Source organism: Schistocerca piceifrons, chromosome 2 (genome assembly GCF_021461385.2).
Source record: "Schistocerca piceifrons isolate TAMUIC-IGC-003096 chromosome 2, iqSchPice1.1, whole genome shotgun sequence".
Classification (NCBI taxonomy): domain Eukaryota; kingdom Metazoa; phylum Arthropoda; class Insecta; order Orthoptera; family Acrididae; genus Schistocerca; species Schistocerca piceifrons.
This window is the reverse complement of record NC_060139.1, coordinates 877,773,193-877,800,966: the sequence shown is the minus strand read 5'-3', so window position 1 is coordinate 877,800,966 and position 27,774 is coordinate 877,773,193. Positions and strand designations below refer to the sequence as shown.

General features: G+C 45.4%; 15 non-coding genes across 15 annotated transcripts; all 15 read left to right on the top strand.

The window, feature by feature from the left end:
* The first annotated feature begins 16,034 nt into the window (after window positions 1–16,034).
* Window positions 16,035–16,150, top strand: Trnal-caa. Its single transcript has 2 exons — window positions 16,035–16,072; window positions 16,105–16,150. It is a non-coding gene; the product is annotated as a tRNA-Leu (tRNA).
* Window positions 16,151–16,852: 702 nt separating this feature from the next.
* Window positions 16,853–16,968, top strand: Trnal-caa. Its single transcript has 2 exons — window positions 16,853–16,890; window positions 16,923–16,968. It is a non-coding gene; the product is annotated as a tRNA-Leu (tRNA).
* A 702-nt stretch (window positions 16,969–17,670) lies between these two features.
* On the top strand, window positions 17,671–17,786 carry Trnal-caa. The gene is made up of 2 exons: window positions 17,671–17,708; window positions 17,741–17,786. It is a non-coding gene; the product is annotated as a tRNA-Leu (tRNA).
* A 702-nt stretch (window positions 17,787–18,488) lies between these two features.
* On the top strand, window positions 18,489–18,604 carry Trnal-caa. The gene is made up of 2 exons: window positions 18,489–18,526; window positions 18,559–18,604. It is a non-coding gene; the product is annotated as a tRNA-Leu (tRNA).
* Window positions 18,605–19,306: 702 nt separating this feature from the next.
* Trnal-caa lies at window positions 19,307–19,422 on the top strand. The gene is made up of 2 exons: window positions 19,307–19,344; window positions 19,377–19,422. It is a non-coding gene; the product is annotated as a tRNA-Leu (tRNA).
* Window positions 19,423–20,124: 702 nt separating this feature from the next.
* On the top strand, window positions 20,125–20,240 carry Trnal-caa. The gene is made up of 2 exons: window positions 20,125–20,162; window positions 20,195–20,240. It is a non-coding gene; the product is annotated as a tRNA-Leu (tRNA).
* A 702-nt stretch (window positions 20,241–20,942) lies between these two features.
* On the top strand, window positions 20,943–21,058 carry Trnal-caa. Its single transcript has 2 exons — window positions 20,943–20,980; window positions 21,013–21,058. It is a non-coding gene; the product is annotated as a tRNA-Leu (tRNA).
* Window positions 21,059–21,760: 702 nt separating this feature from the next.
* Window positions 21,761–21,876, top strand: Trnal-caa. The gene is made up of 2 exons: window positions 21,761–21,798; window positions 21,831–21,876. It is a non-coding gene; the product is annotated as a tRNA-Leu (tRNA).
* A 702-nt stretch (window positions 21,877–22,578) lies between these two features.
* Window positions 22,579–22,694, top strand: Trnal-caa. Its single transcript has 2 exons — window positions 22,579–22,616; window positions 22,649–22,694. It is a non-coding gene; the product is annotated as a tRNA-Leu (tRNA).
* Window positions 22,695–23,396: 702 nt separating this feature from the next.
* Trnal-caa lies at window positions 23,397–23,512 on the top strand. The gene is made up of 2 exons: window positions 23,397–23,434; window positions 23,467–23,512. It is a non-coding gene; the product is annotated as a tRNA-Leu (tRNA).
* A 702-nt stretch (window positions 23,513–24,214) lies between these two features.
* Trnal-caa lies at window positions 24,215–24,330 on the top strand. The gene is made up of 2 exons: window positions 24,215–24,252; window positions 24,285–24,330. It is a non-coding gene; the product is annotated as a tRNA-Leu (tRNA).
* A 702-nt stretch (window positions 24,331–25,032) lies between these two features.
* On the top strand, window positions 25,033–25,148 carry Trnal-caa. Its single transcript has 2 exons — window positions 25,033–25,070; window positions 25,103–25,148. It is a non-coding gene; the product is annotated as a tRNA-Leu (tRNA).
* A 702-nt stretch (window positions 25,149–25,850) lies between these two features.
* Trnal-caa lies at window positions 25,851–25,966 on the top strand. The gene is made up of 2 exons: window positions 25,851–25,888; window positions 25,921–25,966. It is a non-coding gene; the product is annotated as a tRNA-Leu (tRNA).
* Window positions 25,967–26,668: 702 nt separating this feature from the next.
* Trnal-caa lies at window positions 26,669–26,784 on the top strand. The gene is made up of 2 exons: window positions 26,669–26,706; window positions 26,739–26,784. It is a non-coding gene; the product is annotated as a tRNA-Leu (tRNA).
* Window positions 26,785–27,486: 702 nt separating this feature from the next.
* Window positions 27,487–27,602, top strand: Trnal-caa. The gene is made up of 2 exons: window positions 27,487–27,524; window positions 27,557–27,602. It is a non-coding gene; the product is annotated as a tRNA-Leu (tRNA).
* Window positions 27,603–27,774: the final 172 nt, after the last annotated feature.

The window sequence follows — 27,774 nt, the reverse complement described above, 5'->3', positions numbered from 1 at the left end:
ACGAAAACCGCTCTGATACCTCTGACAGTTGTACCGGCTCTTGTGTTGCGAAGAGTGCAGGGCTGGTAACTTTCAGTGGTGGTAGTGTGGACAAAAACGAGAAAAAATATCCAGTAAACGTGGACTCTAAATTGCATACCTGAGGTGCTACGACCATTCGTTCATCTTCGCTAATGTGAAACACATCTCCTCTACTGAGCAAGTGTTCAAAGCTGTTAAGGTACGCACTTTAGATCCTTCGTCTATTGGACATTTTTTCTCGTTTTTGTCTCTACAAGTCCTAGAAGTCTGTAACGGGAATTTCCGATCACCCTATATATACACTCCTGGAAATGGAAAAAAGAACACATTGACACCGGTGTGTCAGACCCACCATACTTGCTCCGGACACTGCGAGAGGGCTGTACAAGCAATGATCACACGCACGGCACAGCGGACACACCAGGAACCGCGGTGTTGGCCGTCGAATGGCGCTAGCTGCGCAGCATTTGTGCACCGCCGCCGTCAGTGCCAGCCAGTTTGCCGTGGCATACGGAGCTCCATCGCAGTCTTTAACACTGGTAGCATGCCGCGACAGCGTGGACGTGAACCGTATGTGCAGTTGACGGACTTTGAGCGAGGGCGTATAGTGGGCATGCGGGAGGCCGGGTGGACGTACCGCCGAATTGCTCAACACATGGGGCGTGAGGTCTCCACAGTATATCGATGTTGTCGCCAGTGGTCGGCGGAAGGTGCACGTGCCCGTCGACCTGGGACCGGACCGCAGCGACGCACGGATGCATGCCAAGACCGTAGGATCCTACGCAGTGCCGTAGGGGACCGCACCGCCACTTCCCAGCAAATTAGGGACACTGTTGCTCCTGGAGTATCGGCGAGGACCATTCGCAACCGTCTCCATGAAGCTGGGCTACGGTCCCGCACACCGTTAGGCCGTCTTCCGCTCACGCCCCAACATCGTGCAGCCCGCCTCCAGTGGTGTCGCGACAGGCGTGAATGGAGGGACGAATGGAGACGTGTCGTCTTCAGCGATGAGAGTCGCTTCTGCCTTGGTGCCAATGATGGTCGTATGCGTGTTTGGCGCCGTGCAGGTGAGCGCCACAATCAGGACTGCATACGACCGAGGCACACAGGGCCAACACCCGGCATCATGGTGTGGGGAGCGATCTCCTACACTGGCCGTACACCACTGGTAATCGTCGAGGGGACACTGAATAGTGCACGGTACATCCAAACCGTCATCGAACCCATCGTTCTACCATTCCTAGACCGGCAAGGGAACTTGCTGTTCCAACAGGACAATGCACGTCCGCATGTATCCCGTGCCACCCAACGTGCTCTAGAAGGTGTAAGTCAACTACCCTGGCCAGCAAGATCTCCGGATCTGTCCCCCATTGAGCATGTTTGGGACTGGATGAAGCGTCGTCTCACGCGGTCTGCACGTCCAGCACGAACGCTGGTCCAACTGAGGCGCCAGGTGGAAATGGCATGGCAAGCCATTCCACAGGACTACAGCCAGCATCTCTACGATCGTCTCCATGGGAGAATAGCAGCCTGCATTGCTGCGAAAGGTGGATATACACTGTACTAGTGCCGACATTGTGCATGCTCTGTTGCCTGTGTCTATGTGCCTGTGGTTCTGTCAGTGTGATCATGTGATGTATCTGACCCCAGGAATGTGTCAATAAAGTTTCCCCTTCCTGGGACAATGAATTCACAGTGTTCTTATTTCAATTTCCAGGAGTGTATATACAGGGTGGTCGATCGATCGTGACCGGGCCAAATATGTCACGAAATAAGCGTCAAACGAAAAAACTACAAAGACGAAACTTGTCTAGCTTGAAGGGGGACACCAGATGGCGCTATGGTTGGCCCGCTAGATGGCGCTGCCATAGGTCAAAAGGATATCAAGTACGTTTTTTTTTAAATAGGAACCCCCATTTTTTATTACATATTCGTGCAGTACGTAAAGAAATATGAATGTTTGAGTTGGACCACTTTTTTCGCTTTCTGATAGATGGCACTGTAATAGTCACACACGTATAAGTACGTGGTATCACGTAACATTCCGCCAGTGCGGATAGGGGCAGGGGGCGACAATTTCACAGATTTTCGCACTCGGTTGTCACGTGATCATTACTTACTTACTTTCATAATCGGAGAAAGGTCTTTCACACATGTACTCATATGTTAATCGAAACATTGGATCACTTTTGCGACCTCATTATGAAGATGTGGAAACAATGTGTGAGGAAAACAATGAAGACTTATTGGACAATTATACGGTAAAGGAACTATGTTGTGGATCAATCAGTTACATCTGAGCATGCACAGCAAAGCTTTCAGTTGAGATGGCTAATATTCTCTAAAGCAGATCGGAAACATGTAAGATCGGCAGTGTCCTCAAAACGTTTAGAAAACCATCCACTTAATCCTCTCAATGACACAGTGAATCCTTGAGACCTTGCGCTTTCTTTACAGACAGTGAGCGTAGGTAACTATACTATGTTTGGCAGAATTTGTCCTTTTTACAATGCGATTCTCTTTTTAAATGCATCCCGACCAAATTAGAAATAAGTTGTTTCTCCCCGCGAAGTGTCTTACTGCGGGCAGTGGGCAGTCAAGTCCGCTTAAATGCGAGGTCTGCAATCCGTTCCGTATGTTCTAATATTCGTTCCTGCATTCCTTTTCCTTCATGAATTCAGTATTAGCGAGTTTTAAATCGTAAAACCGCTCCAGGCAAGCCCCTTGATTTAACCAATTTGTTCACATCTACATCTAGATCTACATTTATACTCCGGAAGACACCCAACGGTGTGTGGCGGAGGGAACTTTACGTGCCACTGTCGTTGCCTCCCTTTCCTGTTCCAGTCGCGTATGGTTCGCGGAAAGAACGACTGCCGGAGAGCCTCTGTGCGCGTTCGAATCTCTCTAATTTTACATTCGTGATCTCCTAGGGAGGTACAAATAGGGGGAAGCAATATATTCGATACCTCATCCAGAAACGCACACTCTCGAAACCTGGACAGCAGGCTACACCGCGATGCAGAGCGCCTCTCTTGCAGAGTCTGCCACTTGAGTTTGCTAAATATCTCCGTAACGCTATCATGCTTATCAAATAACCCTGTGACGAAACGCGCCGCTCTACTCAGGATCTTTTCTATCTCCTCTGTCAACCCGACCTGGTACGGGTCCCACACTGATGAGCAATACTCAAGTATAGGTTGAACGAGTGTTTTGTAAGCCACCTCCTTTGTTGATGGACTACATTTTCTAAGGACTCTTCCAATGAATCTCAATATGGCAGCTGCCTCGCCAACAATTAATTTTATATGATCATTCCACTTCAAATCGTTCCGTACGCATACTCCCAGATATTTTACAGAAGTAAGTGCTACCAGTGTTTGTTCCGCCATCGTATGATCATACAATAATGGATCCTTCTTTCCATGTATTCGCAATACATATTCACATGCTCAATGACGCACATTCCTTCCTGATGCATGGAACAGTGAGTCTTGTCTATCGATTGTTGTATTTTCCCCTCTACCACTGTCAAATAATTCTTTAAATTCTGTCTGCATTGGACTGTAATGTCGCTTCATAGCAAATCTGCAGTACTCATCAGTTACGTAACTGCATAATAGATTCCTCTCTTCTGTCATTCCCATTCATATTTAAAGGTTTGTGACGTTATATCACTAGACTGTCTCTTTTTGTGCAAAGAGCCACTGGACCTGTGAACGTCATTCGTACCACAAAAAAACAAACAACAAAGAATAAACGGCGCTGACACCACGAGTCTGCCAAACTGAAGACAGATGTGCCGACCGAAAGATGGCACAGCGCAACACTAAATGGAATGTTGCCCGTACCCGGGCCGGCCGGTGTGGCCGTGCGGTTAAAGGCGCTTCAGTCTGGAACCGCGTGACCGCTGCGGTCGCAGGTTCGAATCCTGCCTCGGGCATGGATGTGTGTGATGTCCTTAGGTTAGTTAGGTTTAATTAGTTCTAAGTTCTAGGCGACTGATGACCTCAGAAGTTAAGTCGCATAGTGCTCAGAGCCATTTGAATTTGAACCCGTACCCGGTACTTCCGAGAAAAACCGTGCAAAGCCGAGACAGCCGCCCGGGGTAGTATAGCCTGCAGGAGTGGCCGAGCGGTTCTAGGCGCTTCAGTCTGGAACTGCGTGACTACTAGGGTCGAGGGCATGGATATGTGTGATGTCCTTAGGTTAGTTAGGTTTAAGTAGTTCTAAGCTCTAGGGGACTGATGACCTCAGATGTTAAGTCCCATAGTGCTCAGAGCCATTTGAACCCGCGCGGGGTAGCCATGTGATCTAAGGCGGCTTGCCACGGTTAGCGCGGCTGGCCACGATGGAGGTTCGAGTCCTCCCTCGGGCATGGTGTGTGTGTTGTCCTTAGCGTATGTTAGGGTTGAAGTTAGATTAGGTAGTGCGTAAGCCTAGGGACCTATGACCTCAGAAGTTTGGTCCCACAGGAACTTACCACAAATTTCAATTTTCAGAGCCGAGACAGGCCGAGTCTCGTCCGCACGTGACCCACACGCCTGGCTCGGGTGTCGTTTGCCACCACATGGCTGGCCCTGATCTAGCACACTTTTCCACCCTTCAGTGAGCTCTCCCATTCCACTAGAATACAGTTCTTGACAACGGTGTCTGCACAGTTTGCTTCATCACTTTGTTGTCTTCGAACTTAGGGCCTTTCAGCAAGGCAAATATATGAAATCGGACTGTACGAGATCGGTACTGTAAGATACGAGGGCTATTAGCAAAGTAAGGAACGATAGGTCGTGAAATGCAAAACCACAGTGAAAATCAAAACTGTTTTATTTGCAACGGTTAGCTACACCTTCCAGCTACTCCTGGACACAGTCGCCGCTCAGACTTAGCCATCTGTCGTAGCGTTGTACCAACTTTTCAATTACCTCGTTATAGAAGACAGCCGCCAGTGCTTTTCGACAATTTTCCACTCTGGAGTGCCGCTCCGGGTCTGTGTCAAAATATTGCCTTCATAGCCAGCGGTTCACGTGAGCAGAGGTAGATCTCAGGGGTAGCCAATTACGGGTTGTATTGTACGTGATCAAACACTTCCCGTCGAAAACGCTGCAGGAGCATCTTCATTGGCCCTGCGAAGTACCGCCGAGAATTGTCGTGTAGAACGAACCGCATGACAGTTACGTTATTTGGATTGCATTGCTTCAGGCGAAATCTTTCGCCAGGAGACGCTAACTTCTAGCTATCTTTACGGTCTCACTGTGAGCTCAGAACTGAAAAGTGCGACATGATGCTATCGATGGGCGTACTAGACACAGTGCCCAACGCATCTGTGCAAAGCTTCGCAGGTTTTTAACTGTATTTTCCACTTCGCGACCGATCGTTACTTACTTTCCAAATAACCCTTGTATGTATTGCTTCTTCCCCGCCCCCCTCTCGACCCTCCATTCATTCCAGTCCCAACAGATTGACACAGATTTTCCATCAGATTTTACGTAATCTGTATAGTATTGAGGTAGGCACTATCACCCATCAGAAAAGGGACCACTACAAAAAGCACCACGGCGATTTCTACTTATAGTAATTTCACTTCATGTTAAAGTACATCTGAATAGGTGAATATCTGAGTGCTTACAAATGAGGTGGTGCTGTAATGAGCTCACAGTCATGAGGACCATAGTTCAGTTCTCTGATTGGACAACGAAATTTAGATTTTCCGTGTGTTACATAAACAACCCGAGACAAATACAGGGACGCTTCCTTCCAAAAGAATACGACCGATTTCCTGCACCATACCACCATAATGACCACTCGCGATCTAATATCAAATCATGTCTAGAGGAACACTTTACTAACGATCATGTCAACAAAAATAAACATTGATCAGTTTACGAATTGTACTTTAATATACACTGGTGAAAACTTACTAGATTTTATATGATATACGTTTACTACCCGTAATAAACGCCGTCGGCTTCGTCGTTGTCGTCGTTGCCAGTCGCACGTTACCTTGTACACTTGTGATATACACTGCTGGCCATCAAACTTGCTACACCACGAAGATGACGTGCTACATACGCGAAATTTAACCGACAGAAATAAGATGCTGTGGTATATGCAAATGATTACCTTTTCAGAGCTTTCACACAAGGTTGGCACTGCTGGCTACACCTACAACATGCTGACATGAGGAATGTTTCCAACCGATTTCCCATACACAAACAGCAGTTGATCGGCGTTGCCTGGTGAAACGTTGTTGTGATGCCTCGTGTAAGGAGGAGAAATGCGTACCATCACGTTTCCGACTTTAATAAAGGTCGGATTGTAGCCCATCGCGACTGCGGTTTATCGTATGGCGACATTGCAGCTCGCGTTGGTCGAGATCCAATGACTGTTAGCAGAATATGGAATCGGTGGGTTCAGGAGGGTAATACGGAACGCCGTGCTGGATCCCAACGGCCTGGTATCACAAGCAGTCGAGATCAGAGGCATCTTATCCGTATGGCTGTAACGGATCGTGCTGCCACGTCTCGATCCATGAGTCAACAAAAAGATGGGGACGTTTGCAAGACAACAACCATCTGCACGAATCGTTCAACGACGTTTGCAGCAGCATGGACTATCAGCGCGCAGACCATGGCTGCGGTTACCCTTGACACCGCATCGCAGACAGGAGCGCCTGCGATGGTGTACTCAATGACGAACCTGGGTGAACGAATGGAAAAACGTCATTTTTTCGGATGAATTCAGGTTCTGTTTACAGCATCATGATGGTCGCATCAGTGTTTGGCGACATCGCGTTGAACGAACATTGGAAGCGTGTATTCGTCATCGCCATACTGGCGTATCAGCCGACGTGATGGTATGTGATGCCATTGGTTACTAGTCTTGGTCACCTCTTGTTGGCATTGACGGCACTTTGAACAGTGGAAGTTACATTTCAGTGGCTCTACCCTTCATTCGATCCCTGCAAAACCCTAAATTTCATCAGGATAATGCACGACCGCATGTTGCAGGTCCTGTACGGCCCTTTGTGGATACAGAAAATGTTCGACTGCTGCCCTGGCCAGCACATTCTCCAGATCTCTCGCCAATTGAAAAGGTCTGGTCAATGGTGGCCGAGCAACTGGCTCGTCACAATACGCCAGTCCCTACTTTTGATGAATTGTGGTATCGTGTTGAAGCTGCATGGATGGCTGTACCTGTACACACCATCCAAGCTCTGTTTGACTCAATGTCCAGGCGTATCAAGGCCGTTATTACGGCCAGAAGTGGTTGTTCTGGGTACTGATTTCTCAAGATCTATGCACCCAAATTACGTGAAAATGTAATCACATATCATTTCTAGTATGGTATATGTGTCCAATTAATACCCGTTTATCATCTGCATTTCTTCTTGGTATAGCAATTTTAATGGCCAGTAGTGTAACAACGATTCGTATCTAGAAATACGGAATGATAAAGACAACGTGGAGAAAATAAAACAATACAACCTGCCCAGTATTTGAGATATATCTCGATAGAAAGATCCCTGCTCTCTGCTTCATCACTGATGTCCTTAACTGAAAATGACCAGGCCTATTCGGAAAGTTGGGTAGGATCGGGAGCTAAATGGAAACCGCAGTGGACTTCCGATTCAGCTTTTCACAGATGTGTTTGGCACTGTCTCTAGTACGCCCGTCGATCTCGTGACGTCCCTCTTTTCAATTCCGAGAGCACAGAGTTCACGTGAAGGTGCCTAGAAAATAGTGCCTCCCGCCAAGTATAAGGGCCTAGTGAGAGATTTCGCCTGATGTCATGCAGCCCACATAACACTAATGTCATGCGTCTCCTTTTTGATGACAGTTCTCCATTTTGGCACAGACAACGAGCTGCAGACCAGCATAGAGAATTCGCGGTAAGCACAGGCGGCTACCTTCTATGACGAGAGTATTGGAAAGTTGATACAATACTACGACAAATGCCAAAGTCGGAGAGGTGACTATGTAGAGAGGTAGCTGGAAGGTGTAGCAAACTGTTGTAAATAAAACATTTTCGATTTTCGCAATTGTTTCCATTTCGTGACCGATCGGACCTTACTTTCTGAATATCCCTTCTAATTTAGAACAAAATGTATTGATTGTTGTGACTGTATGGACTAGACAGTCTGATCTGGTGGTACATTCTGCGCTACATTCGTGCGGCTGCGTCTGGCTCACGCCTGCTTACTGTTGTATGGATGCGACAACGATATGAACTGTAAGTACAGTAAATGTGGTAAATAAGAAGACCGTAATGGGGTGTCATGATAGTCGACCAGTTCCGCTTGAAAAGTGGTAGACTAAGGAGCTTCCTGACCGCTCCGAAACAGCTGCATTTATTTATTTAGTATGCGTGGTGTTATTGTGTTTCGTGCGATGTTGTTCAACCGTGAGCTGGCGTTAATGCTCGTCTGAGTCCTAAGAAATTAGCCCACGTGGGTTAATCTACACTATGTCCCGTATGTTTCCCACAAAAAGACAGGCTGGAATTTAAGTTTGACAAGGATACAAGTTCCGTTCAAGCCAACTCTCTACAAGTACACCCTTGGCTAGTAGACACCACCGTATTAACCATTGATTAAGGTCAAAATCTGGAACAATACCGATTCTTCGTCAAGCTATCGAACCCTGTATTGAGGTAAAATACTACTGCTATAGTATCCATAAAAGGCTGAATTCCACTGCCGAAACGGAACGGAACGGTAAGTACTGTTGACATTTCGAATACTGACGTTGAATATGATAATGTCCGTAATTTCAGTCAGACTCCTGAAAGTGGAAAACTATTTTTTGTTAAAGGAACCTTGTTGCAGTACGGTGACGTCAGGAGTATTACGCACGAAACGTACCTATTCAGCTTACATTACAATGTTTTAGTAGAGTAAAGTAAGTTGAAATCAAATTAAGTTAAATATTCCTTCGGATATTACGGTTCCCGGTTACAGGGTGTAAGAAAGGTATTAAGCAACAAGACTGTCGAAAACGGGTAACAGTACACAGAACAGCCCTCCAGCAACGTTAACTGTTCCGCACATGGTCACTCAGAATAAAACAGTAGCCAGCACGCTACCAGGTCCCGCAGTTACCCAAACCAAGGAGGGTAGACAGAAATTCCCCAATTGCCTTGTAAAACGGAGGCGGATCGCAAACCCTTTAAATGTTTCTTACCTGTAGCAAGAAACAAGAGACGCAAGAACTGTGATGGAAGTAGCACTCTTTACTAAGCAATAAACTGGACCAGTTTAAAAAGACAGACTTAATAGAACGGAGAGTGACATACCTTTGGCCAGTAATACCGCCTGGAATCACACGACATAAGGCCAAAGTTCACAGCCCGAACAGCAGAATGTAGTGTCCCATTTATCGTGCGTACTGCAATCAAACCCTCAGTGCCAGGTACCACATCAAACTGAACAACACGCAACGCCAGTAGTAAACATACACAACAGGGAAGTGAGAGAGCGTCAGTAATCTGTGTCATGGCAATACGAGACAGAAGACAAACTCAGCAAAGCTGAAGCTATACACAACCAACCAGTTGTCATAAGTTCTTATTCTGAAAGTTTAAGAGTAAAATTATAGAAGAATTCATTTTTTAATTATTAAAAGTATAAGACTATAACAAGGGAAATATAAACAGTATAACACCCCTTGGCCCACACTTGCTGCCCGAAAAGAATGGAGGGAAGCGGCAATAAACGACCTGAAATCGAGAGTGTACAAGCAACAAATGCGAGAGTAAACGCAGGAACTCACAGGAATAGAAACACGATAAGGCGGGCAAACAAGACGCTGCGAAAGGGAAGCCGAAAGGAAAGTGAGTCAAAGAATTCTACAGAGAAAGTGACCAACCATGGGAGAACGAAATGAAGATGCAACCAAATGTAAAACGTAATAAGAAGCAAAGTAAAGAATCGACAAAGATAACGAAAGCCAAGAAATTGACTCTGAAGTTGAAACAAAAATGGACTAGTGTTGAGAGAGTGAAGGCCCGTTATGCTTAAAATAAGCACTGTAAGTGCGTGAATCAAGAATATAAACTGCTGATCGTAAATTAGCAAGCTGAAACCTAACTTCAGACCAGTAAGACTACGGCAAACGAGGACGGGTTTGAGGCTGACGTACCCATTACTACTGGAAGTCATAACTTCCAACCTTGTCTTACCCGGTTTCCAATCGATAGTAAACGTATCCCACGAAGTAAATGCAGGCAAGGCTGTGGTGTCACCGCCAGACACCACACATGCTAGGTGGTAGCCTTTAAATCGGCCGCGGTCCGTTAGTATACGTCGGACCCGAGTGTCGCCACTAACAGTGATTGCAGACCGAGCGCCCCAGTTGTACAGCCGACTTTGCTAGCGACGGTTTACTGCCTACATGCGCTCTCATTTGCAGAGACGACAGTTTAGTATAGCCTTCAGCTACGTCATTTGCTACGACCTAGCAAGGCGCCATATTCAGTTACTATTGATATTAATATTGTGAATTATGTACCTTCAAGAGCGACGTTCATCATTAATGGATTAAAGTTAAGTATCAAAGTAATTACGTCCGCTTTCTGAACTCTAATTCCCTGTCATGTTCTAGACCTCACGTCAGTATAGTCCTCCCTCCTCATACCAGCCTGCGTGAGCTAAACGCGTGCATTTCGGCCTCCAATAGTAACCCGGTGTTGGCTCTTCAGCCAACACAACAAAGGCCATTTTGTTCATGAAGGCCTTCCCATAGCAGAAGAGGAAAAACTAGAATCCGTTGTAAATGTGTACGCATCTTTAAAAAAGACATCATCCAACGTCGTGATAGGAGGGGATTTTTATTGTGCTGTTCGCCAGAAAGATCAGAGGCCATATTTCAGTTACTGTAAAGAACTATACGACCTTGTTAAAAATTAGACTCAAGAACAAGTGGAAATTGTTTCACCTTACTGATACGAAATTTACATTTTTTGCCCTCCGTATCAAGTACCTGCCTCGACAGATTTTTTGCAGCGTCTCACATAAGCGAACGTGTCATCTACCACTGTGCCTATGCCGTGACAGTAAATCTAGTTAAGCAGCCAACAAAACGGCTCAGAGGGATAGTGCATGCTAAATATTATACACTTCCAAGACACAGACTTTGATGAAGTCGTTAGAACAGCTTGCACCGTTTGTTTGCCCTCTATAATCATACACCGGACTAAAATTGAGTGCTGGACCACCGACGCTAAAAAAATTGAGATTATTTAATCACACACTATAGCCAGAAAGCAAATTGTCAAAAAGGGACCACAGAATTTTGTTACGCCGTCTTCAGAAAATTATATGAAATTCAATGATAGAAATGTATGAAAGCACAAATAAAGATGATAAAGGAAAAACTGATTAAAATTAAGCCAGACCACTAGACGCCTAAAACGTAAATCGAAAGTTAAATCTGTTAATGAAGCAGAAACAGATCGTAGTTCCACCTAATCAAAGCTCGTCCAGCCATGCACGTACTTTCATTAGAAAATTAAATGCGACGAAAGGTGACCAATTTGTTGCAAAAAAAAAAAAAAACAAAAAGCCGTCGTGCAAGAATTTCATTGTTACTATGACAACATGAACTCCGCGCACCCAACTGACAAAAGTCTGGCGTCTGAAATAATTCAGGTGCCAATTGCAGACGACACTGCAGAAGAAAGCGGCGAAATCTTGGCGGACTTCGCAAGTGAAGAAATTTTATGATTAATCACCGAAGCCAAGCAAAAATATCCCTTCAAAAAAATTGGCTCTAAGCACTATGGGACTTAACATCTATGTTCATCAGTCCCCTAGAACTTAGAACTACTTAAACCTAACTAACCTAAGGACATCACACAACACCCAGTCATCACGAGGCAGAGAAAAATATCCCTTCAGCCGGACGGTCTTCCTACAGCATTCTTTTTCAAATTCTTTTATATCATTGTGCCCATCCTTACGAAATCTTGAGAGGCACAGACTATCAGAAAAACTGAAATAAGGTAAAGTAGTCCAAGTACCAAAAACGCGAGGCCAACACACAAACTACAGCTTCCGGCATATAACACTGTTAAAATTTTGATTACAACATCATAACTAGGGCAATAAATACTGGAATGACGCTGATAGGTTGTAAGGTAATAAAAAATCACTGCCGCGCGAGGTAGCAGTGCGGTCTTAGGCGCCTTGTCACGGTCCATGCGGCTCCCCCCCGTCAGAGGTTCGAGTCCTCCCTCGGGCATGGGTGTGTGTGTTGCCAATATCGCAAGTTCGTTTAAGTAGTGTGTAGGCTTAGGGACCGATGACCTAACAAGAGAACCTCCCCATCGCAACCCCCTCAGATTTAGATATAAGTTGGCACAGTGGATAGGCCTTGAGAAACTGAACACGGGTCAATCGAGAAAACAGGAAGAAGTTGTGTGGAACTATGAAAAGAATAAGCAAAATATACAGACTGAGTAGTCAATGTGAAAGATAGGCAACATCTGGAGAATGTGAGCTCACGAGCGCCGTGGTCCTGTGTTTAGCGTGAGGAACTGCGGAACGAGAGATCCTTCGTTCAAGTCATCCCTAGAGTATGAAGTTTACTTTCTTTATTTTTCATCTGTCCGTTCGTTCACTGTAATAAGTTTAGTGTCTGTGTTTTGCGACCGCACCGCAAAACCGTGCGATTAGTAGACGAAAGGACCTGCCTCTCCAATGGGAACCGAAAACATTTGATCGCAAGTTCATAGGTCAACCGATTCCTCCACAGGAAAACAAGTCTGATATATTCTTGTACACTTGGCGAATGGGTCAAAAGATTCTTCTACCTTGCCCGATTCAGGTTTTCTCGTGGATGTGATAATCACTCCCAAAAAAGGGATGAAAACATAAGAGTTTGTCACATAAACTGCAACAAATGAATGCAACAGTTAACAGTCGCACAGTTTTCCCTGTGATCTGTCAAAACATATGTTTCTTTAGGTGGGGCGTCCCCATACTAAGGCGCAGTTACCTCGCATCGGACGGACGGACGGACGGACGGACAGATAATAATTGTCTGAAAATAAAAAATAAAACTTTTCACTCAAGGGAAGACTTGAACCAAGGACCTCTCGCTCCGTAGTTGCCCACACTAACTACGGAACCACGGCGCTCTAGCGCGTTTACTGTCTTTGATCTTGCCCGTCTCATGCATGGACTACTCAGTTTGTATATTTTGCTTACTTTTTTCATAGTTCCACACAACTTCTTCCTGTTTTCTCGATTGATCTGTGTTCAGTTTTTCAAGGCCTATCCACTGTGCCAACTTATAACTAAATCTGAGGGGGGTGCGATGGGGAGGTTCCCTTGTAAGTAGTTTGGTTCCATTAGACCTTAGTACAAATTTCCAAAAATTGCCTGTCACGTATCACATTTAGAAGCATCATGACCACAAACACATAAATGAGGGGCATAAAAGCCATTGCTGCATCAATCAAAATCACATGTTCGTCGACTTTCCTAAGACCTTCGATCTAGTCAGTCATTAGTACACGAAACGGATTGTTCTAGATTACAGAGCAGTTAAAGTGATCCGAAACATCATCACATGTATTACTCCAAGATTCTTTATCAACGGGCAAATGACGGAAGCAATCAACCTCAGCAGAGTGGTAGCATACAGCAGCACTCTTCCAATGTTGATCTTTGCGTGTTGGCTACTCTAAAAAGTGGAGTGTAAATTACCAGGTGTATCTGTATCAGGTGCAGCTTTGCACTAGGAGATTATAAAATGATGATGTCACCGGAGTCCTACGAGTGACGATGAAACACAAAGGTCCAAATGGAGATCAACATGTACACTAACATGTTTCGTGCGGTGTAGTCGCGCGGTCTTTGGCGCCTTGTCACGGTTCGCGCGGCTTCCTCCGTCGGACGTTCGAGTCCTACTTCAGGCATGGGTATGTCTGTTGTCCTTAGCGTAAGTTAGTTTAAGTTACATTAATTAGTGTGTACGCCTAGGGACCGATGACTGATGGTCCCACGCAACCTTAACCCAAAATTTCAAGGAATCTGTGAAGGATAAACAGTAAATTAACATGCGAAGGTTCCAATATCGAACAATACCATAGGCCCACAAAGTGGACAAAATAAAACGCTTCTCATCATCCCTAAAAATGCCCATTTAAAATGGCGGCAACAAAATTGGAAGGAAGTGACGAACAGTACACAGCGACTCGTAGTAGAAATAATCCGGCGAGCCGTGAACGTAACATGAAAAATCAAAACTGTTAACATATGCATCTTTTACAAAGCCTGCTACCAGAAACGAATATTCTAAAATGATAATGAAAGGCGAAAAAGCCGGCCGCAATGGACGAGCGGTTCTAGGCGCTTCAGTCTGTAACCGCGTGACCGCTACGGTCACAGGTTCGAATCCTGCCTCAGGCAAGGATGTGTGTGACGTCCTTAGGTTAGTTACGTTTAAGTAGTTCTGAGTTTTTGGGGACTGATGACCCCAGATGTTAAGTCCCATAGTGCTCAGAGGCATTTACAGGCGAGAAAGATGATGCAACTAGCCAATAGATTTGTGTGGAAATGGAACTTAATTTAGCTGGTTGTAAACGCTAACAAAATCAAGGTCGGACGGCGGCCTTACCCTAACTGACATCCAATGAAAGGCTGCTGCACTTCTCCGGAAATGAACCTCCAGACTCATACCCAACCACCCACAAAACATAACCGCATGACTTTTCCATCTAGTTTTCTTCGAACGTATTCATCGCCCGACTGACACAAATAATATAAACTTCCAAGTAAAGTATATAACCAACGTGAATCTTACATCTTAGCAAGTTATGTAAGCGAAGCCAGGTTGAGAAAAACGCTTTTAACAACCAGTGATTTATTGCAGAAATGCCATTAAACGGATAAATCCAACAATGCTGAATCAAAATTCCCATCTTGTAACTGAAAGTTTATTTGGGAGAATGTAAGCACAAAAAAACAAACAACGTGGCATACGGTGGAGAACAATACGGTAGCTACTATTAAAAATTACGTCCCATTTCGTTGCATGCTACTGATAAATGTCTTCAGTGTGGTCTAGTCGACAAATTTCATCACGGATTCACCGGGTGCGGTAATTTGTACAACAGGAGATGGGGGAGGGATTGACATCCATTTTTAGCGGTATAGGGATGCTTTCTGACGGACGTCGTGAATTTCTATCAAACTGGGGTGTTAGATCCTTACGATATTACATGGCTCTTATTGCTAATAAAAACGATGGAAAGTACTTTGGACGTAAATGAATATCAGAAAGAACAGGTACTGCGGCATATACAGCCGAACCATAGAACAAGAATAAAAAATTTCAACAACGACAGATTCTCACAGTCATTTCTTACACAAACCAAGTAAATAAAAGGCGAAATGAAAGCGTCAGCTTTCGCGTCAGTCGAGCTAAGTCGGCCAAGTCGAAACACAGAGGAACACGAAGCGTAGCGTAATAGGATGGATGCCGAAGTAGAATTTAAACAAAGATATTACAACGTCGAAATCTCTCGAAATAGTACCAACTGCGAAACAGGGACACTTGTGGTATGAAAACGACTCTTGTCTGGAGATGCAGAGTGCTAACGACAGTGTGAGGAAACAGTGCAGGCTGACCAGTACATCCTCTGTACAATAACAGTCGCTGATGAAATACAGAGAGCTCGAAATAAATTCATATACTCAAAATATTACTTTATGGAGATTACAACGTGACCAAAACTTGAGATATTATTCGACAGATAGACCTCTGCATTCTGTCTAATCTCTGATGTCTGTAACAGACGACTTAGTTTCGAACAAAATGTATTGAGTGCCGTGATTATACGGATTTGAGAAACTCTTTTGGTGGTACATTCTGCGCTATATTTGTGCGGCTGCACCTGGCGAACGTGTAACGGGTGCAGAACTCATGCCGGTGTACTGTGGCAACGTGGATGCGACAATTACATCAACTGTAAGTTCTCTAATAGAACAAACGAGGAGCATCAAATCAAGTGTCAGGATGGCCGAGCGGTCTAAGGCGCCAGACTCAAGGAAAAACCTTGGCTGCAGTAGCAGCTAGAGCCTTCTGGTCCTCGAATGAGGGCGTGGGTTCGAATCCCACTCCTGACACAGATTTTGTCGCTTCTCTGGAGCACCCTGTGTATCGTTGAGATCCTTTGTAAAGTGCAACAGCACGATTCTGGCCGTGTTCTCCTAAGTGAAACCAAAAATTTGTATCAAACACAAGCGCACCTACGGCAACCAAACTGTTTCTTCGGTAGTGTGAGCTACAAACAGAGAGTGTTGGTTGTAAATACGACGTTCCCTCGTGAGGTTACTTCCGCGCCACAGCCGCAAACACGTCAAAAGGGACACTTGTGGTATAAAAACGACTCTTGTCTGGAGATGCAGAGTGCTAACGACAGTGTGAGGAAACAGTGCAGGCTGACCAGTACATCCTCTGTACAGTAACAGTCGCTGATGAAATACAGAGAGCTCGAAATAAATTCATATACTCAAAATATTACTTTATGGAGATTACAACGTGACCAAAACTTGAGATATTATTCGACAGATAGACCTCTGCATTCTGTCTAATCTCTGATGTCTGTAACAGACGACTTAGTTTCGAACAAAATGTATTGAGTGCCGTGATTATACGGATTTGAGAAACTCTTTTGGTGGTACATTCTGCGCTATATTTGTGCGGCTGCACCTGGCGAACGTGTAACGGGTGCAGAACTCATGCCGGTGTACTGTGGCAACGTGGATGCGACAATTACATCAACTGTAAGTTCTCTAATAGAACAAACGAGGAGCATCAAATCAAGTGTCAGGATGGCCGAGCGGTCTAAGGCGCCAGACTCAAGGAAAAACCTTGGCTGCAGTAGCAGCTAGAGCCTTCTGGTCCTCGAATGAGGGCGTGGGTTCGAATCCCACTCCTGACACAGATTTTGTCGCTTCTCTGGAGCACCCTGTGTATCGTTGAGATCCTTTGTAAAGTGCAACAGCACGATTCTGGCCGCGTTCTCCTAAGTGAAACCAAAAATTTGTATCAAACACAAGCGCACCTACGGCAACCAAACTGTTTCTTCGGTAGTGTGAGCTACAAACAGAGAGTGTTGGTTGTAAATACGACGTTCCCTCGTGAGGTTACTTCCGCGCCACAGCCGCAAACACGTCAAAAGGGACACTTGTGGTATAAAAACGACTCTTGTCTGGAGATGCAGAGTGCTAACGACAGTGTGAGGAAACAGTGCAGGCTGACCAGTACATCCTCTGTACAGTAACAGTCGCTGATGAAATACAGAGAGCTCGAAATAAATTCATATACTCAAAATATTACTTTATGGAGATTACAACGTGACCAAAACTTGAGATATTATTCGACAGATAGACCTCTGCATTCTGTCTAATCTCTGATGTCTGTAACAGACGACTTAGTTTCGAACAAAATGTATTGAGTGCCGTGATTATACGGATTTGAGAAACTCTTTTGGTGGTACATTCTGCGCTATATTTGTGCGGCTGCACCTGGCGAACGTGTAACGGGTGCAGAACTCATGCCGGTGTACTGTGGCAACGTGGATGCGACAATTACATCAACTGTAAGTTCTCTAATAGAACAAACGAGGAGCATCAAATCAAGTGTCAGGATGGCCGAGCGGTCTAAGGCGCCAGACTCAAGGAAAAACCTTGGCTGCAGTAGCAGCTAGAGCCTTCTGGTCCTCGAATGAGGGCGTGGGTTCGAATCCCACTCCTGACACAGATTTTGTCGCTTCTCTGGAGCACCCTGTGTATCGTTGAGATCCTTTGTAAAGTGCAACAGCACGATTCTGGCCGTGTTCTCCTAAGTGAAACCAAAAATTTGTATCAAACACAAGCGCACCTACGGCAACCAAACTGTTTCTTCGGTAGTGTGAGCTACAAACAGAGAGTGTTGGTTGTAAATACGACGTTCCCTCGTGAGGTTACTTCCGCGCCACAGCCGCAAACACGTCAAAAGGGACACTTGTGGTATAAAAACGACTCTTGTCTGGAGATGCAGAGTGCTAACGACAGTGTGAGGAAACAGTGCAGGCTGACCAGTACATCCTCTGTACAGTAACAGTCGCTGATGAAATACAGAGAGCTCGAAATAAATTCATATACTCAAAATATTACTTTATGGAGATTACAACGTGACCAAAACTTGAGATATTATTCGACAGATAGACCTCTGCATTCTGTCTAATCTCTGATGTCTGTAACAGACGACTTAGTTTCGAACAAAATGTATTGAGTGCCGTGATTATACGGATTTGAGAAACTCTTTTGGTGGTACATTCTGCGCTATATTTGTGCGGCTGCACCTGGCGAACGTGTAACGGGTGCAGAACTCATGCCGGTGTACTGTGGCAACGTGGATGCGACAATTACATCAACTGTAAGTTCTCTAATAGAACAAACGAGGAGCATCAAATCAAGTGTCAGGATGGCCGAGCGGTCTAAGGCGCCAGACTCAAGGAAAAACCTTGGCTGCAGTAGCAGCTAGAGCCTTCTGGTCCTCGAATGAGGGCGTGGGTTCGAATCCCACTCCTGACACAGATTTTGTCGCTTCTCTGGAGCACCCTGTGTATCGTTGAGATCCTTTGTAAAGTGCAACAGCACGATTCTGGCCGCGTTCTCCTAAGTGAAACCAAAAATTTGTATCAAACACAAGCGCACCTACGGCAACCAAACTGTTTCTTCGGTAGTGTGAGCTACAAACAGAGAGTGTTGGTTGTAAATACGACGTTCCCTCGTGAGGTTACTTCCGCGCCACAGCCGCAAACACGTCAAAAGGGACACTTGTGGTATAAAAACGACTCTTGTCTGGAGATGCAGAGTGCTAACGACAGTGTGAGGAAACAGTGCAGGCTGACCAGTACATCCTCTGTACAGTAACAGTCGCTGATGAAATACAGAGAGCTCGAAATAAATTCATATACTCAAAATATTACTTTATGGAGATTACAACGTGACCAAAACTTGAGATATTATTCGACAGATAGACCTCTGCATTCTGTCTAATCTCTGATGTCTGTAACAGACGACTTAGTTTCGAACAAAATGTATTGAGTGCCGTGATTATACGGATTTGAGAAACTCTTTTGGTGGTACATTCTGCGCTATATTTGTGCGGCTGCACCTGGCGAACGTGTAACGGGTGCAGAACTCATGCCGGTGTACTGTGGCAACGTGGATGCGACAATTACATCAACTGTAAGTTCTCTAATAGAACAAACGAGGAGCATCAAATCAAGTGTCAGGATGGCCGAGCGGTCTAAGGCGCCAGACTCAAGGAAAAACCTTGGCTGCAGTAGCAGCTAGAGCCTTCTGGTCCTCGAATGAGGGCGTGGGTTCGAATCCCACTCCTGACACAGATTTTGTCGCTTCTCTGGAGCACCCTGTGTATCGTTGAGATCCTTTGTAAAGTGCAACAGCACGATTCTGGCCGTGTTCTCCTAAGTGAAACCAAAAATTTGTATCAAACACAAGCGCACCTACGGCAACCAAACTGTTTCTTCGGTAGTGTGAGCTACAAACAGAGAGTGTTGGTTGTAAATACGACGTTCCCTCGTGAGGTTACTTCCGCGCCACAGCCGCAAACACGTCAAAAGGGACACTTGTGGTATAAAAACGACTCTTGTCTGGAGATGCAGAGTGCTAACGACAGTGTGAGGAAACAGTGCAGGCTGACCAGTACATCCTCTGTACAGTAACAGTCGCTGATGAAATACAGAGAGCTCGAAATAAATTCATATACTCAAAATATTACTTTATGGAGATTACAACGTGACCAAAACTTGAGATATTATTCGACAGATAGACCTCTGCATTCTGTCTAATCTCTGATGTCTGTAACAGACGACTTAGTTTCGAACAAAATGTATTGAGTGCCGTGATTATACGGATTTGAGAAACTCTTTTGGTGGTACATTCTGCGCTATATTTGTGCGGCTGCACCTGGCGAACGCGTAACGGGTGCAGAACTCATGCCGGTGTACTGTGGCAACGTGGATGCGACAATTACATCAACTGTAAGTTCTCTAATAGAACAAACGAGGAGCATCAAATCAAGTGTCAGGATGGCCGAGCGGTCTAAGGCGCCAGACTCAAGGAAAAACCTTGGCTGCAGTAGCAGCTAGAGCCTTCTGGTCCTCGAATGAGGGCGTGGGTTCGAATCCCACTCCTGACACAGATTTTGTCGCTTCTCTGGAGCACCCTGTGTATCGTTGAGATCCTTTGTAAAGTGCAACAGCACGATTCTGGCCGTGTTCTCCTAAGTGAAACCAAAAATTTGTATCAAACACAAGCGCACCTACGGCAACCAAACTGTTTCTTCGGTAGTGTGAGCTACAAACAGAGAGTGTTGGTTGTAAATACGACGTTCCCTCGTGAGGTTACTTCCGCGCCACAGCCGCAAACACGTCAAAAGGGACACTTGTGGTATAAAAACGACTCTTGTCTGGAGATGCAGAGTGCTAACGACAGTGTGAGGAAACAGTGCAGGCTGACCAGTACATCCTCTGTACAGTAACAGTCGCTGATGAAATACAGAGAGCTCGAAATAAATTCATATACTCAAAATATTACTTTATGGAGATTACAACGTGACCAAAACTTGAGATATTATTCGACAGATAGACCTCTGCATTCTGTCTAATCTCTGATGTCTGTAACAGACGACTTAGTTTCGAACAAAATGTATTGAGTGCCGTGATTATACGGATTTGAGAAACTCTTTTGGTGGTACATTCTGCGCTATATTTGTGCGGCTGCACCTGGCGAACGTGTAACGGGTGCAGAACTCATGCCGGTGTACTGTGGCAACGTGGATGCGACAATTACATCAACTGTAAGTTCTCTAATAGAACAAACGAGGAGCATCAAATCAAGTGTCAGGATGGCCGAGCGGTCTAAGGCGCCAGACTCAAGGAAAAACCTTGGCTGCAGTAGCAGCTAGAGCCTTCTGGTCCTCGAATGAGGGCGTGGGTTCGAATCCCACTCCTGACACAGATTTTGTCGCTTCTCTGGAGCACCCTGTGTATCGTTGAGATCCTTTGTAAAGTGCAACAGCACGATTCTGGCCGCGTTCTCCTAAGTGAAACCAAAAATTTGTATCAAACACAAGCGCACCTACGGCAACCAAACTGTTTCTTCGGTAGTGTGAGCTACAAACAGAGAGTGTTGGTTGTAAATACGACGTTCCCTCGTGAGGTTACTTCCGCGCCACAGCCGCAAACACGTCAAAAGGGACACTTGTGGTATAAAAACGACTCTTGTCTGGAGATGCAGAGTGCTAACGACAGTGTGAGGAAACAGTGCAGGCTGACCAGTACATCCTCTGTACAGTAACAGTCGCTGATGAAATACAGAGAGCTCGAAATAAATTCATATACTCAAAATATTACTTTATGGAGATTACAACGTGACCAAAACTTGAGATATTATTCGACAGATAGACCTCTGCATTCTGTCTAATCTCTGATGTCTGTAACAGACGACTTAGTTTCGAACAAAATGTATTGAGTGCCGTGATTATACGGATTTGAGAAACTCTTTTGGTGGTACATTCTGCGCTATATTTGTGCGGCTGCACCTGGCGAACGTGTAACGGGTGCAGAACTCATGCCGGTGTACTGTGGCAACGTGGATGCGACAATTACATCAACTGTAAGTTCTCTAATAGAACAAACGAGGAGCATCAAATCAAGTGTCAGGATGGCCGAGCGGTCTAAGGCGCCAGACTCAAGGAAAAACCTTGGCTGCAGTAGCAGCTAGAGCCTTCTGGTCCTCGAATGAGGGCGTGGGTTCGAATCCCACTCCTGACACAGATTTTGTCGCTTCTCTGGAGCACCCTGTGTATCGTTGAGATCCTTTGTAAAGTGCAACAGCACGATTCTGGCCGTGTTCTCCTAAGTGAAACCAAAAATTTGTATCAAACACAAGCGCACCTACGGCAACCAAACTGTTTCTTCGGTAGTGTGAGCTACAAACAGAGAGTGTTGGTTGTAAATACGACGTTCCCTCGTGAGGTTACTTCCGCGCCACAGCCGCAAACACGTCAAAAGGGACACTTGTGGTATAAAAACGACTCTTGTCTGGAGATGCAGAGTGCTAACGACAGTGTGAGGAAACAGTGCAGGCTGACCAGTACATCCTCTGTACAGTAACAGTCGCTGATGAAATACAGAGAGCTCGAAATAAATTCATATACTCAAAATATTACTTTATGGAGATTACAACGTGACCAAAACTTGAGATATTATTCGACAGATAGACCTCTGCATTCTGTCTAATCTCTGATGTCTGTAACAGACGACTTAGTTTCGAACAAAATGTATTGAGTGCCGTGATTATACGGATTTGAGAAACTCTTTTGGTGGTACATTCTGCGCTATATTTGTGCGGCTGCACCTGGCGAACGTGTAACGGGTGCAGAACTCATGCCGGTGTACTGTGGCAACGTGGATGCGACAATTACATCAACTGTAAGTTCTCTAATAGAACAAACGAGGAGCATCAAATCAAGTGTCAGGATGGCCGAGCGGTCTAAGGCGCCAGACTCAAGGAAAAACCTTGGCTGCAGTAGCAGCTAGAGCCTTCTGGTCCTCGAATGAGGGCGTGGGTTCGAATCCCACTCCTGACACAGATTTTGTCGCTTCTCTGGAGCACCCTGTGTATCGTTGAGATCCTTTGTAAAGTGCAACAGCACGATTCTGGCCGCGTTCTCCTAAGTGAAACCAAAAATTTGTATCAAACACAAGCGCACCTACGGCAACCAAACTGTTTCTTCGGTAGTGTGAGCTACAAACAGAGAGTGTTGGTTGTAAATACGACGTTCCCTCGTGAGGTTACTTCCGCGCCACAGCCGCAAACACGTCAAAAGGGACACTTGTGGTATAAAAACGACTCTTGTCTGGAGATGCAGAGTGCTAACGACAGTGTGAGGAAACAGTGCAGGCTGACCAGTACATCCTCTGTACAGTAACAGTCGCTGATGAAATACAGAGAGCTCGAAATAAATTCATATACTCAAAATATTACTTTATGGAGATTACAACGTGACCAAAACTTGAGATATTATTCGACAGATAGACCTCTGCATTCTGTCTAATCTCTGATGTCTGTAACAGACGACTTAGTTTCGAACAAAATGTATTGAGTGCCGTGATTATACGGATTTGAGAAACTCTTTTGGTGGTACATTCTGCGCTATATTTGTGCGGCTGCACCTGGCGAACGTGTAACGGGTGCAGAACTCATGCCGGTGTACTGTGGCAACGTGGATGCGACAATTACATCAACTGTAAGTTCTCTAATAGAACAAACGAGGAGCATCAAATCAAGTGTCAGGATGGCCGAGCGGTCTAAGGCGCCAGACTCAAGGAAAAACCTTGGCTGCAGTAGCAGCTAGAGCCTTCTGGTCCTCGAATGAGGGCGTGGGTTCGAATCCCACTCCTGACACAGATTTTGTCGCTTCTCTGGAGCACCCTGTGTATCGTTGAGATCCTTTGTAAAGTGCAACAGCACGATTCTGGCCGTGTTCTCCTAAGTGAAACCAAAAATTTGTATCAAACACAAGCGCACCTACGGCAACCAAACTGTTTCTTCGGTAGTGTGAGCTACAAACAGAGAGTGTTGGTTGTAAATACGACGTTCCCTCGTGAGGTTACTTCCGCGCCACAGCCGCAAACACGTCAAAAGGGACACTTGTGGTATAAAAACGACTCTTGTCTGGAGATGCAGAGTGCTAACGACAGTGTGAGGAAACAGTGCAGGCTGACCAGTACATCCTCTGTACAGTAACAGTCGCTGATGAAATACAGAGAGCTCGAAATAAATTCATATACTCAAAATATTACTTTATGGAGATTACAACGTGACCAAAACTTGAGATATTATTCGACAGATAGACCTCTGCATTCTGTCTAATCTCTGATGTCTGTAACAGACGACTTAGTTTCGAACAAAATGTATTGAGTGCCGTGATTATACGGATTTGAGAAACTCTTTTGGTGGTACATTCTGCGCTATATTTGTGCGGCTGCACCTGGCGAACGTGTAACGGGTGCAGAACTCATGCCGGTGTACTGTGGCAACGTGGATGCGACAATTACATCAACTGTAAGTTCTCTAATAGAACAAACGAGGAGCATCAAATCAAGTGTCAGGATGGCCGAGCGGTCTAAGGCGCCAGACTCAAGGAAAAACCTTGGCTGCAGTAGCAGCTAGAGCCTTCTGGTCCTCGAATGAGGGCGTGGGTTCGAATCCCACTCCTGACACAGATTTTGTCGCTTCTCTGGAGCACCCTGTGTATCGTTGAGATCCTTTGTAAAGTGCAACAGCACGATTCTGGCCGTGTTCTCCTAAGTGAAACCAAAAATTTGTATCAAACACAAGCGCACCTACGGTAACCAAACTGTTTCTTCGGTAGTGTGAGCTACAAACAGAGAGTGTTGGTTGTAAATACGACGTTCCCTCGTGAGGTTACTTCCGCGCCACAGCCGCAAACACGTCAAAAGGGACACTTGTGGTATAAAAACGACTCTTGTCTGGAGATGCAGAGTGCTAACGACAGTGTGAGGAAACAGTGCAGGCTGACCAGTACATCCTCTGTACAGTAACAGTCGCTGATGAAATACAGAGAGCTCGAAATAAATTCATATACTCAAAATATTACTTTATGGAGATTACAACGTGACCAAAACTTGAGATATTATTCGACAGATAGACCTCTGCATTCTGTCTAATCTCTGATGTCTGTAACAGACGACTTAGTTTCGAACAAAATGTATTGAGTGCCGTGATTATACGGATTTGAGAAGCTCTTTTGGTGGTACATTCTGCGCTATATTTGTGCGGCTGCACCTGGCGAACGTGTAACGTGTGCAGAACTCATGCCGGTGTACTGTGGCAACGTGGATGCGACAATTACATCAACTGTAAGTTCTCTAATAGAACAAACGAGGAGCATCAAATCAAGTGTCAGGATGGCCGAGCGGTCTAAGGCGCCAGACTCAAGGAAAAACCTTGGCTGCAGTAGCAGCTAGAGCCTTCTGGTCCTCGAATGAGGGCGTGGGTTCGAATCCCACTCCTGACACAGATTTTGTCGCTTCTCTGGAGCACCCTGTGTATCGTTGAGATCCTTTGTAAAGTGCAACAGCACGATTCTGGCCGTGTTCTCCTAAGTGAAACCAAAAATTTGTATCAAACACAAGCGCACCTACGGCAACCAAACTGTTTCTTCGGTAGTGTGAGCTACAAACAGAGAGTGTTGGTTGTAAATACGACATTCCCTCGTGAGGTTACTTCCGCGCCACAGCCGCAAACTCGTCAAAAGGGACACTTGTGGTATAAAAACGACTCTTGTCTGGAGATGCAGAGTGCTAACGACAGTGTGAGGAAACAGTGCAGGCTGACCAGTACATCCTCTGTACAGTAACAGTCGCTGATGAAATACAGAGAGCTCGAAATAAATTCATATACTCAAAATATTACTTTATGGAGATTACAACGTGACCAAAACTTGAGATATTATTCGACAGATAGACCTCTGCATTCTGTCTAATCTCTGATGTCTGTAACAGACGACTTAGTTTCGAACAAAATGTATTGAGTGCCGTGATTATACGGATTTGAGAAACTCTTTTGGTGGTACATTCTGCGCTATATTTGTGCGGCTGCACCTGGCGAACGTGTAACGGGTGCAGAACTCATGCCGGTGTACTGTGGCAACGTGGATGCGACAATTACATCAACTGTAAGTTCTCTAATAGAACAAACGAGGAGCATCAAATCAAGTGTCAGGATGGCCGAGCGGTCTAAGGCGCCAGACTCAAGGAAAAACCTTGGCTGCAGTAGCAGCTAGAGCCTTCTGGTCCTCGAATGAGGGCGTGGGTTCGAATCCCACTCCTGACACAGATTTTGTCGCTTCTCTGGAGCACCCTGTGTATCGTTGAGATCCTTTGTAAAGTGCAACAGCACGATTCTGGCCGTGTTCTCCTAAGTGAAACCAAAAATTTGTATCAAACACAAGCGCACCTACGGCAACCAAACTGTTTCTTCGGTAGTGTGAGCTACAAACAGAGAGTGTTGGTTGTAAATACGACGTTCCCTCGTGAGGTTACTTCCGCGCCACAGCCGCAAACACGTCAAAAGGGACACTTGTGGTATAAAAACGACTCTTGTCTGGAGATGCAGAGTGCTAACGACAGTGTGAGGAAACAGTGCAGGCTGACCAGTACATCCTCTGTACAGTAACAGTCGCTGATGAAATACAGAGAGCTCGAAATAAATTCATATACTCAAAATATTACTTTATGGAGATTACAACGTGACCAAAACTTGAGATATTATTCGACAGATAGACCTCTGCATTCTGTCTAATCTCTGATGTCTGTAACAGACGACTTAGTTTCGAACAAAATGTATTGAGTGCCGTGATTATACGGATTTGAGAAACTCTTTTGGTGGTACATTCTGCGCTATATTTGTGCGGCTGCACCTGGCGAACGTGTAACGGGTGCAGAACTCATGCCGGTGTACTGTGGCAACGTGGATGCGACAATTACATCAACTGTAAGTTCTCTAATAGAACAAACGAGGAGCATCAAATCAAGTGTCAGGATGGCCGAGCGGTCTAAGGCGCCAGACTCAAGGAAAAACCTTGGCTGCAGTAGCAGCTAGAGCCTTCTGGTCCTCGAATGAGGGCGTGGGTTCGAATCCCACTCCTGACACAGATTTTGTCGCTTCTCTGGAGCACCCTGTGTATCGTTGAGATCCTTTGTAAAGTGCAACAGCACGATTCTGGCCGTGTTCTCCTAAGTGAAACCAAAAATTTGTATCAAACACAAGCGCACCTACGGCAACCAAACTGTTTCTTCGGTAGTGTGAGCTACAAACAGAGAGTGTTGGTTGTAAATACGACGTTCCCTCGTGAGGTTACTTCCGCGCCACAGCCGCAAACACGTCAAAAGGGACACTTGTGGTATAAAAACGACTCTTGTCTGGAGATGCAGAGTGCTAACGACAGTGTGAGGAAACAGTGCAGGCTGACCAGTACATCCTCTGTACAGTAACAGTCGCTGATGAAATACAGAGAGCTCGAAATAAATTCATATACTCAAAATATTACTTTATGGAGATTACAACGTGACCAAAACTTGAGATATTATTCGACAGATAGACCTCTGCATTCTGTCTAATCTCTGATGTCTGTAACAGACGACTTAGTTTCGAACAAAATGTATTGAGTGCCGTGATTATACGGATTTGAGAAACTCTTTTGGTGGTACATTCTGCGCTATATTTGTGCGGCTGCACCTGGCGAACGTGTAACGGGTGCAGAACTCATGCCGGTGTACTGTGGCAACGTGGATGCGACAATTACATCAACTGTAAGTTCTCTAATAGAACAAACGAGGAGCATCAAATCAAGTGTCAGGATGGCCGAGCGGTCTAAGGCGCCAGACTCAAGGAAAAACCTTGGCTGCAGTAGCAGCTAGAGCCTTCTGGTCCTCGAATGAGGGCGTGGGTTCGAATGCCACTCCTGACACAGATTTTGTCGCTTCTCTGGAGCACCCTGTGTATCGTTGAGATCCTTTGTAAAGTGCAACAGCACGATTCTGGCCGTGTTCTCCTAAGTGAAACCAAAAATTTGTATCAAACACAAGCGCACCTACGGCAACCAAACTGTTTCTTCGGTAGTGTGAGCTACAAACAGAGAG